At 41.3% G+C, this 14,167-nt stretch overlaps 1 long non-coding RNA gene across 1 annotated transcript in view; it reads right to left on the reverse strand.

Moving 5' to 3' along the window:
• Window positions 1-14,167, reverse strand: part of LOC131909120 (uncharacterized) — a 250,806-nt gene that overhangs the window by 178,880 nt on the left and 57,759 nt on the right. Inside the window, exon 3 of the long non-coding RNA XR_009378774.1 lies at window positions 1,332-1,481. This is a non-coding gene — a long non-coding RNA (uncharacterized LOC131909120). The remainder of the gene's footprint in view (window positions 1-1,331; window positions 1,482-14,167) is intronic.

The raw sequence follows: 14,167 nt of genomic DNA on the forward strand, positions 1-14,167 counted from the left end.
GGAGATCCTGCAGCTTTGAGTCTGCAGGACCAGTCCCTTCACATGCTCCAGCAGGTAGCAGATGGGATGGATGTTGGGCTGAGCCAACTCATAACTCTTGTTCAGGGCCTAGGTAGTTGCAAGGTTGATAGACCTACCAGGTCTCCCTTGTCCTCACCACCAGGTTGAGTTCTCCAGTGTTGCCCTGGCTAGTTTACCCCTTACAGCAATGAGCAAGGGGTGGGGCCGGTTCTCCTGCTTTCATGTCCCCAGGGTCAGTTTTCCCACACCTACACCTTCAGGGACAGGTCTACTATGTTGCCCAGGTGTTAATGGGGAGGAGGGTATGCCATCTCTCCCCTGCCCATGCTGCCACATAACAGGTGATTAATGGGGACTGCTCTCCCATGCTCACAACCTCAGGGCTGGCTTACCCACACCTCTGCCAATGGGATTGGCTCTATTGTGCTGCCCAGGGGAGTCAGCGGCTGGTAAGGGGGAGGGTCAGCTCCCTCACCCACCAGAGGTGGCAGGGGTAAAGGGGAAATGGCATCTTTCTCTTGCCCTCACCACCACATGGCAGACAAGGGGAAGGGGTGGCTAGCTATCCCACTCTCACACCCTCAGGGCTACCCCACCTGAGCCTCTGCCACCAGCTCTACTGTGCTGCCCAGGCCAGGAACAGGGCCCACTTTTCCAAACACTGAAGCTGGTAAAAGGAAAGGTCAGCTCTTTTGTCTGTAACAGGTGGTGAGGGGTGAGGGGGGCATCTCTCCCCCACCCTCACCACCATATGAGAGAAGAGTTGTGGGGACAACAATCCCACTCTCACAACCTCAGGGCTAGCTCATCTACACCTCCACCAACAGAGTTGGCTCTAATATGTTGCCCAGGCGAGGTGCAGGGCCTGTTTTCCCGGGTGTTGCAGCTGGTAAAGGGATCGGTCAGCTCCCTAACAAGCTGGAGGAGGTAGGGGTGGGGACATCTTTCCCTCTCCCCACCACCACACACCAGATGAAGGAGGCGGTACCAACTATGCCCCTCTCACATCCTCAGAGCTCAGCCATCGCTATGCTACTACTAATACGTATTTATTGGCAAAGTATTCTAAATTTGCATGTATAAACAGCAAGATATGATGATTGCAACATGATTAGTAGTACTAATTTGATAAACTTGAATTAAATAAACTAGGTCAAACAACTACTTTTGATGCAGTAAATAATAAGATGTGAGACTAATATCCAACAGCTACCAACACACACAACACTCTTGTTTACTAAGCAGTTCGATTCCATGTGTTCACTCATATCTTGATTAATGCAACAAAGCTCTCCACTACATTATCTTACCAGCATTGATGGAATGGCCCTCAGGACATTGAACCTCATACATGCATGGCCTCCTATATGGGATAGTTTTTGAGTTTCATAGTGGTCAACAAAACAGACACAGTTTCCATTTCCAAGGAACATAGATCCATGGAGTTCAGCCCATTAATCCTGGAAAAAATAAAAAAAATACTTAATTACAACTGGCAGCTGTTGTACCCAGAGTCCCCAAAAGACCACCAGAAATTGAATCCGATGCAAAAGCAAAGAGTCTTTGTATTGCAAGTTAACTCAGGATTCTCCATCCGTCTGATGCAGCAGTAGAGCAGCAGCAGAGCAGGAGAGACCCTGAGTAGCAATGGGGCAGGATTTTTAAAGCAAGGGGGGACTGGGGTCTACAGACTAGATATGGACAGACAGACTCAGGATTGGTTTATGTGTGTGACAATCATGTTAGTAACTTTTGATTGGCTAGGGTTAGTTGGGGGCTACAGTTAACCATTTTGAGGCAGGCCTGGACAAGTCCCAGGCTTTGTCTTTGAGCTACCATGGAGGCTGGGAGGCCTAGCATGTACTGACTGTGGGGGCTGCTCAGTGGCCCAGGCTCTGTCCTTGACTCAAGCACGTAGCTCTAAGTTGGTAAGGGCTCCCAGACAGTAAACAATTGGCTGAACCTTGAGTGGTCAGAGTATGTACAGAAAGGGAGTTACTGCAAAGGCTATGACTTTTGTTCATGGCCCTCCCAGAAACTGCTTGCTCAAGTCTGAGGAAACTGAACTTGAGGCCTGATCCCTGAGAGAAGAATGAGCAGCCTTTTATGGCGTCTGTCTGATCCTTTCAGTGACATCTGTTGATGATGTCCTAGGTAGTTCTCTGTTGCTGGCATAAATATTGTGCTGGCTAGTGTTTTGTCAATTGGACACAAGCTAGAGTCATTTGTGAAGAGAGAACCTCAACTGAGAAAATGCCTACACCAGATTGGCTTGTAAGCAAGCTTGTGGTATATGTTCATAACTGATGATTGATGTGGGAGGTCCCAGCTCACTGGGGATGATGCCACTCCTTGACAGGTAGCCCTGGGTGCTATAAGGCAGTCTGACAAAGTTATGGGGGAAAGCCAGTAAACATCATTCCTCCATGACTTCTTTTTCAGTTTCTACCTCCAGGTTTCTGCCTTGAATTTCTGTCCTGACTTCCTTGGATGATGGATCACAGACTGTAAGGCGAAATAAACCATTTGCTTTCCAAGTTGCTTTTGGTCGTGGTGTTTTATCACAGCAATAGAAATGTTAACGAAGACAAACACCATCACCAAAAACGACTTAGGGAGGAAGTGGTTTATTTCATCTTACAGGTCACACAACCCATTGCTGAATGAAGTCAGGGCAGGAGCTCCAGCCAGCCCTGAATTTGAAGCAGAAACCATGGAGACATTCTGCTTACTTGCTTGCTCAACAGGCTTCTGTTAAGCTATCTCTCTCATACAGCACAGGCCCATCTACCAGGGATGTACTGACCCACAGTGCCTGGCCCTCCCACATCAGTTAGCAAACAAGTGAATGCCCACAGACATGCCCACAGGACAATCTGATAGAGGTAATGTCCCAAATGAAACTCTCTCAGATAAGTCTGGGCTTGTCAGGTTGACAGCTGAAGCTAACTAGGACTGATGATAAATAGATGACGGTATGAACTGGAAGACTTAACCTATATGATTGAGCAAGGGGAAGTGTTTGAAGATGTTTATAAGGTTATATTAAAACTATTTCATGCTAATCATACTAACGTTTTATCAAATTATAAACAGAAACCATGGAAGGAATACCATATGCACATAACCCACAATGAAATAAAGTGTTACAATCCTGTTCCCTTTCCTCTCCCCTGATGTCACGTTTGTAAATAACTTCCCTGTTTTTAAGAGTTTTCTATTCATGTATACCCATAAAAACAAATTCATTTTACTGTATAATAACATTGTATAAATGTAATAGCGTTGGATCTACTCAACTGCTTTTGCTCAACATCATTTTGTTTTCTGAGATTCACCTATTGTTTTGATTATCATTGCAGTATAGTATTCTATTCTGGTAATAGTTTACAAACATTTAGAGACAATTTATGTCACCTTTATGCTTTAATATAACTGAGAACTTTTCCCTGAGCATTTTCAAGTAATTTTATTGTATTTTTCCCATGGAGATGATTATATAAACTATAATTTTCTCTTTCATAATTCCATTTTTGTGTGTAGGTGTGAGAGAGAGAGAGAGAAAGAAAGAGAGGGTGTGAAAAGAGAAAGAGAGGAGGTGTGGGTTAACTTTTGTAGAGATCTGGCCAATCTCTATTTTCTTTCTTCAATTACAAACTGCCTTAATTACTACAACATAGTAGGACCTAGCATCTGCTAAATGAAATAGCTCATCTTTTATTTTTAAAAGATTGCCTTGGGTATCCTGGGCCTCTTTACTTTTACTTATAAATTTAGAATATATCTAAATAAATTTAGGATAAATGTATTGTGCTCTATAAAATCTCCTGCTGGGATTTCAATTGAATGGCAATTAAATTTTAGTGCAATTTTGGAAGAATTAACTCATTTCAATGTTGAGCCTTCTCACTCAAGAACATAACATTTATTTTCATTTATTTATGACTTCTTTAATGTTTTTTTGAAAAGTTTTATTTTCTCTATTAAGACACCGCACAGTTAGAGTTCAGAGCCCTGAACCCCTCACATGCACTGTTGCATTACATGCTACCTTTGTAAATGGTTCACTGACAGTTGACACTGTGCAGATGTTCAATTGATAGGTACATTTTGAATTTTTATTTAAAATCTAACTCTTTAATGCTCAATTCGTGGCAGTCTTCCATGCAAGAAGTCATTATCTGCAAAGAAGCTCCATTTCTACTTCCTTTCTAGTTTGGGAGATTTATTTTTTCTTGTTTCTTTTTTTTTTATCATTTTATCACCCAAAGGCTAAAGGGTTTGAGCACATGGCTTCCAGGTGGAAATTTTAATTTTGAAGGTTACAGAACCTGTTGGATTATGGGGTATAGCTGATAAATGTTAGGCTACTGGGACATGGAGCTCTGGGTAGAAACTTCCAGTGATGGCTACTCCCTAAATCCTTCCTGCCTTCAGTTGCTTCCTGTCAGGTATTTGATCATAGCAAAGAGACAAGTGATTAATGCAGTATGTGTATGCATGTGTGTTCAATCTCTTTTATCCTTTCACTTGTATGGAAACAGTTCATTTACTCTAGCTCCCCCCACTCTGGTGCTGGAGTTCAAACCCAGGACCTTGCCCCTACTGGACAAGCCCTTCACCACTGAGCTATACTCCAGCATTTGGATTTTGTGAGAGTGTCTCACTGTGCAGTTCAGTCTGGCCTCATTGGCCTTGCACACTTATTGCCTAAGATGGATGCACAGCCATTCCTGTCTTCCCCAACTGATGTTAATGCATGTGCTTGACAAAGCTGAAAATCAGCCCTTTTCCTTCCATCCTCCTCCTGTGCCCTGAGCCTCTGGCTTCCACACCAGTCAATTGGTGCTCATGCTTGGGCTGCTTTCCACCAACAAAATCGTATACTGGGGATATCTGCTCACACTTCATCTCGTGTGAATCACACCAAAGGATTGCATTTAGGGTTAGTTTGATTTTGTTTTAATGGGAATTTTCTACTAGACTTCAAAAAAAAATACTCTGTTATTTCCCCACAACCCTAAAAGAAGTGATTTTCTTTGCTATACAATTCTATATTGAGGATTATTTTTCTCTTAAGAAATACACACTCTTAATTCACTGTCAGCATTCAGCCACTGCTTACAATTTTTACTTTAACAATTTGTAATTAAAGCAATATTTTCATGGAATTTTGCTTTAACTGAAAGCATATCCAAGGTCTGAGAATGACCCTTTAAGGTTTTGGATGAATACCCTAGCTCTGGTGTCATTTGTTCCAATATTATCTGTTCTCCACTTTTTTGAAACTCCGTTAAGACATTGCACCCTCATTCTTATTTTTTTTTGTTTGTTTTTTTTGTTTTTGTTTTTCGAGACAGGGTTTCTCTGTGTAGCTTTGCGCCTCTCCTGGAACTCACTTGGTAGCCCAGGCTGGCCTCGAACTCACAGAGATCCGCCTGGCTCTGCCTCCCAAGTGCTGGGATTAAAGGCGTGCGCCACCACCGTCTGGCTACCCTCATTCTTATTACTAACATGCCTCTCATATTTTCTGTCTGAGTTTGTAGATAACATTCTCAATTACAACTTGGCTTTGCCCTGGAGGAGGTGGGAATGGGGAGTGGGCTGGGGGGAAGATGAGGGGGGCGGGAGGGAGGAGAACAAGGGAATCGTGGCTGATATGTAGAACTGAATTGTATTGCAAAATTAAAAAAAAAAATTTAAAAAAAAGTATGTGTATGAGAGTTTTACCTCTATATATGTCTGTGCACCACATGTGTGCAGAAAAGGGCCAGAAAGGGGCATTACATGCCATGGGTCTGGAGTTACAGGCTGTAAGCCACCAATTGGGTAAAGGAAATTGAACCCGGGTCCTATGGAATAGCATCCGGGGCTCTTCACTGCTGAAGCCTCTTGACTACAACTTTTAAAACATATTTTGAATTTTTATACATTTTATTCTATTTTCTAAAAATCCCCTGGACATTCTTGATCTTTTGATGCCTTTTATTTTTTTAAACTACATTTCATGGGCCTTCTAGCACGTGATCTCAGTTCTCTTTACCAGCTGTCCTGTATGGAGCCTGATCACAGCCTATAGCTGCTTTGTTTATACTGGGTCAGTGGCTTAGTCCTGTCATAGTTAGAAGTACTACTACTGTGATAAAACACCATACCCAAAGCAACTTGGGGAGGAAAGGGTTTATTCTGCTTACAATTCCACATCATACTCCATCACTGAAAGAAGTCAGGACAAGAACTCAAACAGGGCAGGAATCTGGAGGCAGGAGCTGACACAGTGGTCATGGAGGAGTCTTGCTTATTGGCTTTCTCTTCACGGTTTGCTCAGCCTGCTTTCTTATAAAATCCAGGACTACCAGCCCAAGGGAGGCCCTACTCACAATGACCTGGGTCCTCACCCATCAATCACTAAGAAAATGCTCTCCAGGCTTGCCTACAGTCCAATCTTATGGAAACAATTTCTTAATTGAGGACCCTCCTTTCTGATGACTCTAACTTGTGAGTCAAGTTACCATAAAACTGTCCAATACAGTCACTATTCTAGTGTTGTGAAGAGACATCATGACCAAGACAACTCTTACAAAGGAAGACATTTAATTAGGGCCTTGCTTACAATTCCAGAGGGTCAGTCCACTATCATAATGGCTGGGAGCATGGTGGCAGGCAGAAAGACATGGTGCTGGAGCAGTAGCTGAAAGCTTCACATCCCGATCCATAGACAGGTGGTGAGGGAGAGAGAGAGAGAGAGAGAGAGAGAGAGAGAGAGAGAGAGAGAGAGACTGGGGGGCCTGGAGTGGGTGGGTTTTGAAACCTCAAAGCCCATTTCCAGTGGCACACTTTCTCTAACAAGGACATACCTCTTAACCTTTCCAAACAGTTCATCAGCTGATGACTAAGCATTCAAATATATGAGCCTGTGGTAGTCTGAGTATAATTGGCCTCTATAAGCTCATAGGGAATGGCACTATTGGGAGGTGCAGCCTTGTTGAGGGAGGTGTGTCACTGTGGGAGCAGGCTTTGAGGTCTCTTTTGCTTAAGCTTTGCTCAGTGTCACAGTAGATTTCCTGTTGCCTTCAAGATGTAGGACTCTCAGCTCTTCTCCAGTGCCACGTCTGCCTGCACACCACCATGCTTCCCACCATGATGATAATGGACTGAACCTCTGAAACTGTAAACAAGCCCCCCGCCATTAAATGTTTTCCTTATGAGTTGCCATGGTCATGGAGTCTCTTCAAAGCAATAGAAACCTTAACTAAGACAGATACTACAGGAGGAGGGCATTCTCATTTAAACCACTTCATTCCAACTCTTGGCCCCCATAGACTTGCAGCTATATCATAATGTACAATTCATTTAGTCCAACTTCAAAAGTTCCCATAGTCATTCACAATCTCAACACTGTTTAAAAGTCAAAAGCCTCTTCTGAGACTCAAGGTAATCTCTTAACTGTAATGTAGCAGGGTCCCAAATCTTAGCACAACTAACTCCATAATGGAAGTACCATTCAGGCTATTAAACTCAGCATGTTAGCAACATGACCAGCCAAATTTAAAACAAGGGCCTAATTCGTCAAGTTGGTATTCTGGGAAAGTCTCTAAATGTACCAACCTTGCTTTTTGGCTTCTATAGTTCCACGTCTGGCTAACTGTTCTTGTTAACTAAAGTATGCCAACCAAAACCTGTTTTTGTGCTTAAAAGCTCAGTCTGAGAAAGGTTCATTGCTACATTGTGAACCTGAACACCCAGTGTAGCTGCTAGCCAGCTAATAAAGACTTTCTATTGGCTTAAATCCACAGCCAAGCAGTCTTCTCTGGTGGCTACCCCACAACAGTAGCCCCTTGGAAAATCAAAACCAAAAAGCAGATCACATACTTCCAACATACAATGGCACAGAATATATATTACCATTTCAAAAAGGAGAGAAGGGAGCATAGTGAGGAAATACTGGACCAAAGCAAGACCAAAAACCAGCAGGGCAAACTCTAAATTCTGCATCTCCGTGTCTGATGTCAAAGTAGTCTACAGATTGGCATCTCCTTTTTGCTTTGTTGACTGCAACACACTTCTCCTTTTTATACAAGTTCCACACCCTGTTAGCAGCTCTCCCTGGCAAATATCCCACAACTCTGGCAGCTCTAACATCTTGGGGTCTCCAACACAATCCATGCTTCATCTTCCCAGCTTCAAGTAATGGCCTCTTTAGGCCTCCGTGAAGAAATTCCCCTGCCACACTCCTGGCCCCATTGGTTTTTCTTAATCCTAGAGGAAGATTCAATAACCCCTTTCCTATACCTTTGACTCTACAGTTAGAACCACATGGCTGAAGCTAACAAGTTCTTCTTCTTGCCAGGACTGGAAGCTGTTCCTCTTCTTATTTCATATTTGTATAAACTTTCTGCTGTTGATAGTTTCCTTCACTGTGTAAGCTTTCTTTTAACTCCTTTTCACAAGTTGGAGGCTTAGCTGGATGGAGTCTTTCCCTGTGGTCACCACTCTCTTTCTTTTAGTTATCATAAGGCTTTTCTTTAAACTTTGTTATCTCCTTGAGCACAGGAACTTTCATCTTCAACATTATATTTTCTGGTGCTCCTTTCCTTCTTAAACTGTACACTTTGTATTTTTCCTGGCTCTTCTTGCTTCTTTTCATTGTATGTTTGTGTAAGAGTGATCACTAATAACCACACTATGCTGCTAATACTTGGCTGTCTTGATATCTCTTCTGTCACTATCCTCATGGTGAGGACCATGGTGGCAGACAGGAAGGCATGGTGCTGGAGCAGTACCTGAGAGCTTTCCATCCTGATCTGTAGGCAAAGAGAGAAAGACAACTGGGCCTGGTGTGAGATTTTGAAATCTCAAAGTCCATTCCCTGCAGTTTACTTCCTCCAAGGTTACAATTACTCCAACAAGGCCACACTCCCAAATCTTTCCAAATAGTTCAACTGGGGACTGAAAACGCAACTATGCCTATGAGGGGCATTCTCATTCAAACCCTCACAATCTGGATGTGCATTACGCCTGGAAAAGTATACAAAGCACAAGAAAACCCACATTTTGCTAATGCAGAATGGGTCCTGCATACTTCAGAAACCATGCCCGAGCTGTCAGTGAAACCAGGAACAAATTGCTCCTGTGACCATGCTTTGCTTCCCCTAATATCTACTGCTCTCCACTCCATTCCTTAGCAAACTTAAAGATCCTTGTTTCAGCCTCTCACTTCAAATATCTCTTATTTTGTGAGGTAGGTGCTTAGAGATATAAACTGACCTCTATCGACTGCCTTCCTTGTGTTCCATAAGTTTTGGTACATTGTGATTTTCATTATCATTAAACGCTAGGAATGTTTTTACTCCCTTCTTGATCTCCTCAGCAAGCCATTCAGCATTAAAAAATGTATTGTTTAATATCCACAAGTGTGTGTGTTTTCTGTAGTTTTTCTTGCTGTTTATTTCTTGTTTTAGTCAACTGCAGTCAGCTAGGATGGAGGGAATTATTTCAATTTTTCTGTACATTGTGAGGTTTTCCTTCTTCTTAGTATATGATCTACTTTAGAATAATTTCACAGCTTTCTTAGAATGTATACTCTGTAATGTTTGGATAAAATATTCTGTAGATGTCTGTTAAAGCCAGTTGTTCCATGTCATAATTTAAGTGTAATATTTCATTGCTTATGTTTTGTCTGAATTAACTGTCCCTTAGTGGAAGTGAGATGCTGAAGTCATTGATTATTACTATACTGTGTTAATTAATACATGGTTTAATGCCTAGTCATATTTGTTTTATGAAATTGGAAATATCTGAGTTTGATATGCAAATGTTTAGAATTATAATGGCTTCTTACTGTGCTGTTCTGTTGATCAGAATGAAATGACTGTCTTTAGCTCTTCAAATTACTTTGGATTGAAGTCTATTTTGTCTGATATTTGAATAGTGATGATCCCTTGTTTTCTGCTTCCATTTGCTTGGGATATTTTTTCTATCCTTTCACTCTACTTCATTTCTATCTTTAGAGGTTAAGTGTTTCTCTTGTAGACAACAACAACAACAACAAAAATTCCTTTTTATTTTTCTAATCCCATGGTTAGTCTGTGTCCTCTGATTGGCAAGTAACGTCATTAATACTCAGTAATTTTTGAAAGCTGTGTATTAATTTCTGTCATTTTGTTGATTTCCTGGGATTTGTTTTCTCAGTTCTACTTTGAGTAGCTGTTATCCTACCATCACCTATTTTTCCCTGTATCTCCTTGAATGGCTTTTTTTTGTGATCACAAATGTCTTTAGTTTGCTTTCATCATGGATAGTTTTTCTTTCATTATCCTTCAATCATGATGAATAGTTTTGCTGGGGAGAGTAGTCTGGTTTGGCATCTGTGTTAGTCCCAAATTCGAATCACATTGTTCTAAGCTCTCCTGGCTTTTACTATTCCCACAGAGAAACAGTCTGTTGTTCTGAGGGGCATGCCTTTATATGTGACTTGCATCTCCTCATGTAGCTTTTAATATCCTTTCTTTGTTCTGCACAATTTGTATTTTAAATACAATGTGGCATATGGAGGCTGTTTCCTGGTTTTGTCAGTTTGGTGTTTTCAGTGCCTCTTTAAACTGGATGGCCATCTCTTTCCCTAGACCTAGAAATTTTTCTTTTATGATATCTGTTGAAAATGTTTTCTATGTCTTTCATCTGAGATTTTCTTTTTTCTTGGATAATCAATAGGTTCAGTATTTTCATGGTGTTACAAAGATCCTATAATTATGGATTTGTTGTTGTTTGTTTGTTTATTCTTTTCTTTAATTGAATGTTCCAATTCCTCTGTCTTGTCTTCAAACCCTAATAATCTATTGTATACACAATCCATTCTGTTGGTGTTCCTTTCCACATAGACTTTTATAATTTTTCATTTTCAGCTTCTTTTAACCTTGGATATTATTCAATATTTTTATTGAAGTCTATTTTCATATCATGGATTGGCCTATTTATTTCACTCAATGTTTGTGTTATCTTGGGTTTCATCAGTGTGTTCCTCCACCCCCTGCAATTTCATTGAGACATTTATTCACTTCATACCATCTCTGAATTCTAACTCTTTGAATGTATTTATCACAGTGATTCTGATTTCATGCTTTACATTTTATCCAAGTTGTTCTCTTTGGGGACCATTTCAATGGGGTGTGCAATTCTTGATGCAGAAATGATTGTCCTGATTTTTGTACTGCTTGTGGTTTTACAATTAGACCTCGGTGTCTGCACTTAGGTTATATTTATATTTGATTGGAGATTTTATTTCAGCTACTGTACTAATCCAGTAGGATTGCATGCATCATATATTGGCCTAGTGCAGTAGCTGAAAGGTCCTGGGAGTTTGGGAACTTAGGCCAAAAGAAGAAGTAGTGATAGAACACCCAGGGCTTTGTGCAATAGCTGGAAGGTCACAGGAGGGTGGAGAGGGACTTTGTGGAATTCTGAGTGGGAAGAGACAATAAGAAGTGGTTACCAAACCTGGAGCAGTAGCTGGATGATCAAGAAGAGCCAGAACCAGAGTTTTTTGAGTCACAAGATGGAAGGGTCAATGGAAACCTGAGCAGGGACACTTACAGGGCCTCCTATAGCAACTGAAGAGTGGTGTGTGGGCCACTGGGGAGCACTGAAGGAAAAATGCCAAAAGAGTCAGGAACTACAGTGACTACAGAATCCAAAAAGCAAGGTTAGTACATTTATGGACTTTCCCAGAACTATGGACTTTAATAGATCAGGTCTTTGTTCTTTGTGGTGGTATTGTGTTCCCCAAAATATTGTGTACCTTAATAAACTTATCTGGGGTCAGAGAACAGACAGCCACTAGATACAGAGGCTAGAAAATGGTGGCACTCACGCCTTTAATCCTAGCATTCCAGAGACAGAAATTCCTCTGGATCTCTGTGAGTTCAAGGCCGCATTGGAAACAGCCAGGCATGGTGACTCATGCCTTTAATCCCAGAAAGCAGCCTTTAATCTCAGGGAGTGGTGGTAGAAAGCAGAAAGGTTTATAAGGCATGAGGACCAGAAACTAGAAGCATTTGCCTGGTTAAGCATTTTCCTAGTTAAGCATTTGGCTGGTTAAGCATTCAGGCTTCTAGCAGCAGTTCAGCTGAGAGCCATTGGGATGAGGACACAGAGCCCTCCAGTCTGAGGAGAAGAGACCAGCTGAGGATCCGGTGAGGTGGGATAGCTGTGGCTTGTTCTGTCTCTCTGATCTACCAGCATTCACCCCAATAACTGGCCTCAGGTTTGATTTTATTAAAAAGACTCTCTAAGATTCCTGCTATAGTTCTTCTTTTGGCAGGTGATCCTCTCTGCATGCTGGGTTTCAAGGCCTGGCCTGCCTACTTTCATCACAGCACAAGTTGTGCTAAGTCTGGGGTCTACTAAGGTTTAAGTCCTGTTAAATTTCCCACTGGTTTTGTGAACATGAGTCAAGTTGTGGACTCATGTGAAGGCAGGGAGTATTGGTGTTATATTGTCTCATTAGCACTGGTAGTTTAACATAATTTATTCTCTGCTTTACATAGATAAGTACATAGAAGTTAAGCAAGCAAGATCCCAAAGTAAGGGCTAGGGAGCAAAAGGATTAATGACTCAGTCATGGCTGTAAGTAGAGTGGTTAACCAGGAGGGAGAGGATTGGTACCAGTTATGTAATTCTTGACAATGACCATGGCTAAACTTTCTCTAATTATCCCTGACTGGCATAAAAGCATCAAGAAACATCCTTGTCTCATAAGGAAGAGGTCCAATTCTCTTGGGTTCTGAAGGACAAAGTACAGATGTGTCTATCTGCATCACACATAACGCTGCCTCAGTGGGTCTCAAAAGCACGGCTGATATCAATACCTTGTGTTGAATTGGTTTAGACCCAAGTCTACCAGAATATTGCAGAAGTAATCAACATTTAGAAGAGCTGTCTGAGGTAACTTCCAGTTTTGGAAATGTACAAGTTTAATATTATTATTGTTTTGTTAGAAGGCAAAGTTTCTACATTCATGGGCATCTAATGTACTGCTTCCTGAAGTTGACTGCCCTCTTACAAATGCCTCCTTTTTGAGACTCATCTACAATGAAAGTTTAGAGTGTATATATGTATCAATTATGTTATGTAAATGAGAATTTTGGGAGCTAAAGAGATGGCTCAGCAGTTAAGAGAGTATGTTACTTTTGCAGAGGGCCTGAGTTCAGTTTCTAGCACCTATGGCACAGGGCTCATAACTGCCTGAATATCCAGCTCCAGGAAATCCAATGCATCTGGACTCAATGGGTACCTGTGCTCACAGTCATTTACATACTCCTACCCAAGTACCTATAATTATGATTACAATAAAATATTAACATAAAATAGTTTTTAAAATGGGACTGTTTCAATGCAAGACTCGGAGAAAAGGCAAATGACCTGACATTTTGCTCCTTTCTTGGCCTCAAATGAAATTTCAGTATCATATTTACACATAATTTTAGGTGAAAAGAAATGTACTTTTGTGCCAATGTTTGTGAAGAAGAGGTCTTAACGTTTTCTCTCCCCATGTGTAAGAGCATCACTCCATGCCCATCTCCCTGCATTCTATCCTGTTCAACAGCCAGCTTGTCAAGAATCGAGGCATTGTAGTGATGCATGTGTCTGTGGGACACATTTTCTGTGGGTTAAAGTAAGTAGTTGGATCCAAGTCAGGACATAGATGCTACAGCTGGTCTGGGGAAAAATGGCAATTAAGAGGGAATAAAAAGAACACACAGGGAGAGAGAATCACAGACAGTCTTTTTTTAGGTGACAACAACAGATCCAGACTGCTTGAAACTGGTAAATCACTCCAAATGTCTCGTTTTTCACTGAATGCTAAATAATACTGCAACTTTATAACCATGAGTTGGTTGTATTGAAGACCATATTAGTTTCTTTCATATAAATGTATTGTATGTATTTTATAAACTGTATTTGTTATCTTTCTTACATTTCTTTGTCTCAACAATACTCAGTATGACTGACTGAAGCAATGCTGTGTAAAAGTTAAGGCCTGTGACTTTTGAATGGCTTTCTGTCCAGCCCAATCTGGCACGTTCAGGGTTATTTGTGCAGGCACGTCTGTGTACTTTAGTATGTGGAATCTGTGTCACTACACATT

The sequence above is a fragment of the Peromyscus eremicus genome, chromosome 4 (assembly GCF_949786415.1).
Source record: "Peromyscus eremicus chromosome 4, PerEre_H2_v1, whole genome shotgun sequence".
Taxonomy (NCBI): Eukaryota; Metazoa; Chordata; class Mammalia; order Rodentia; family Cricetidae; genus Peromyscus; species Peromyscus eremicus.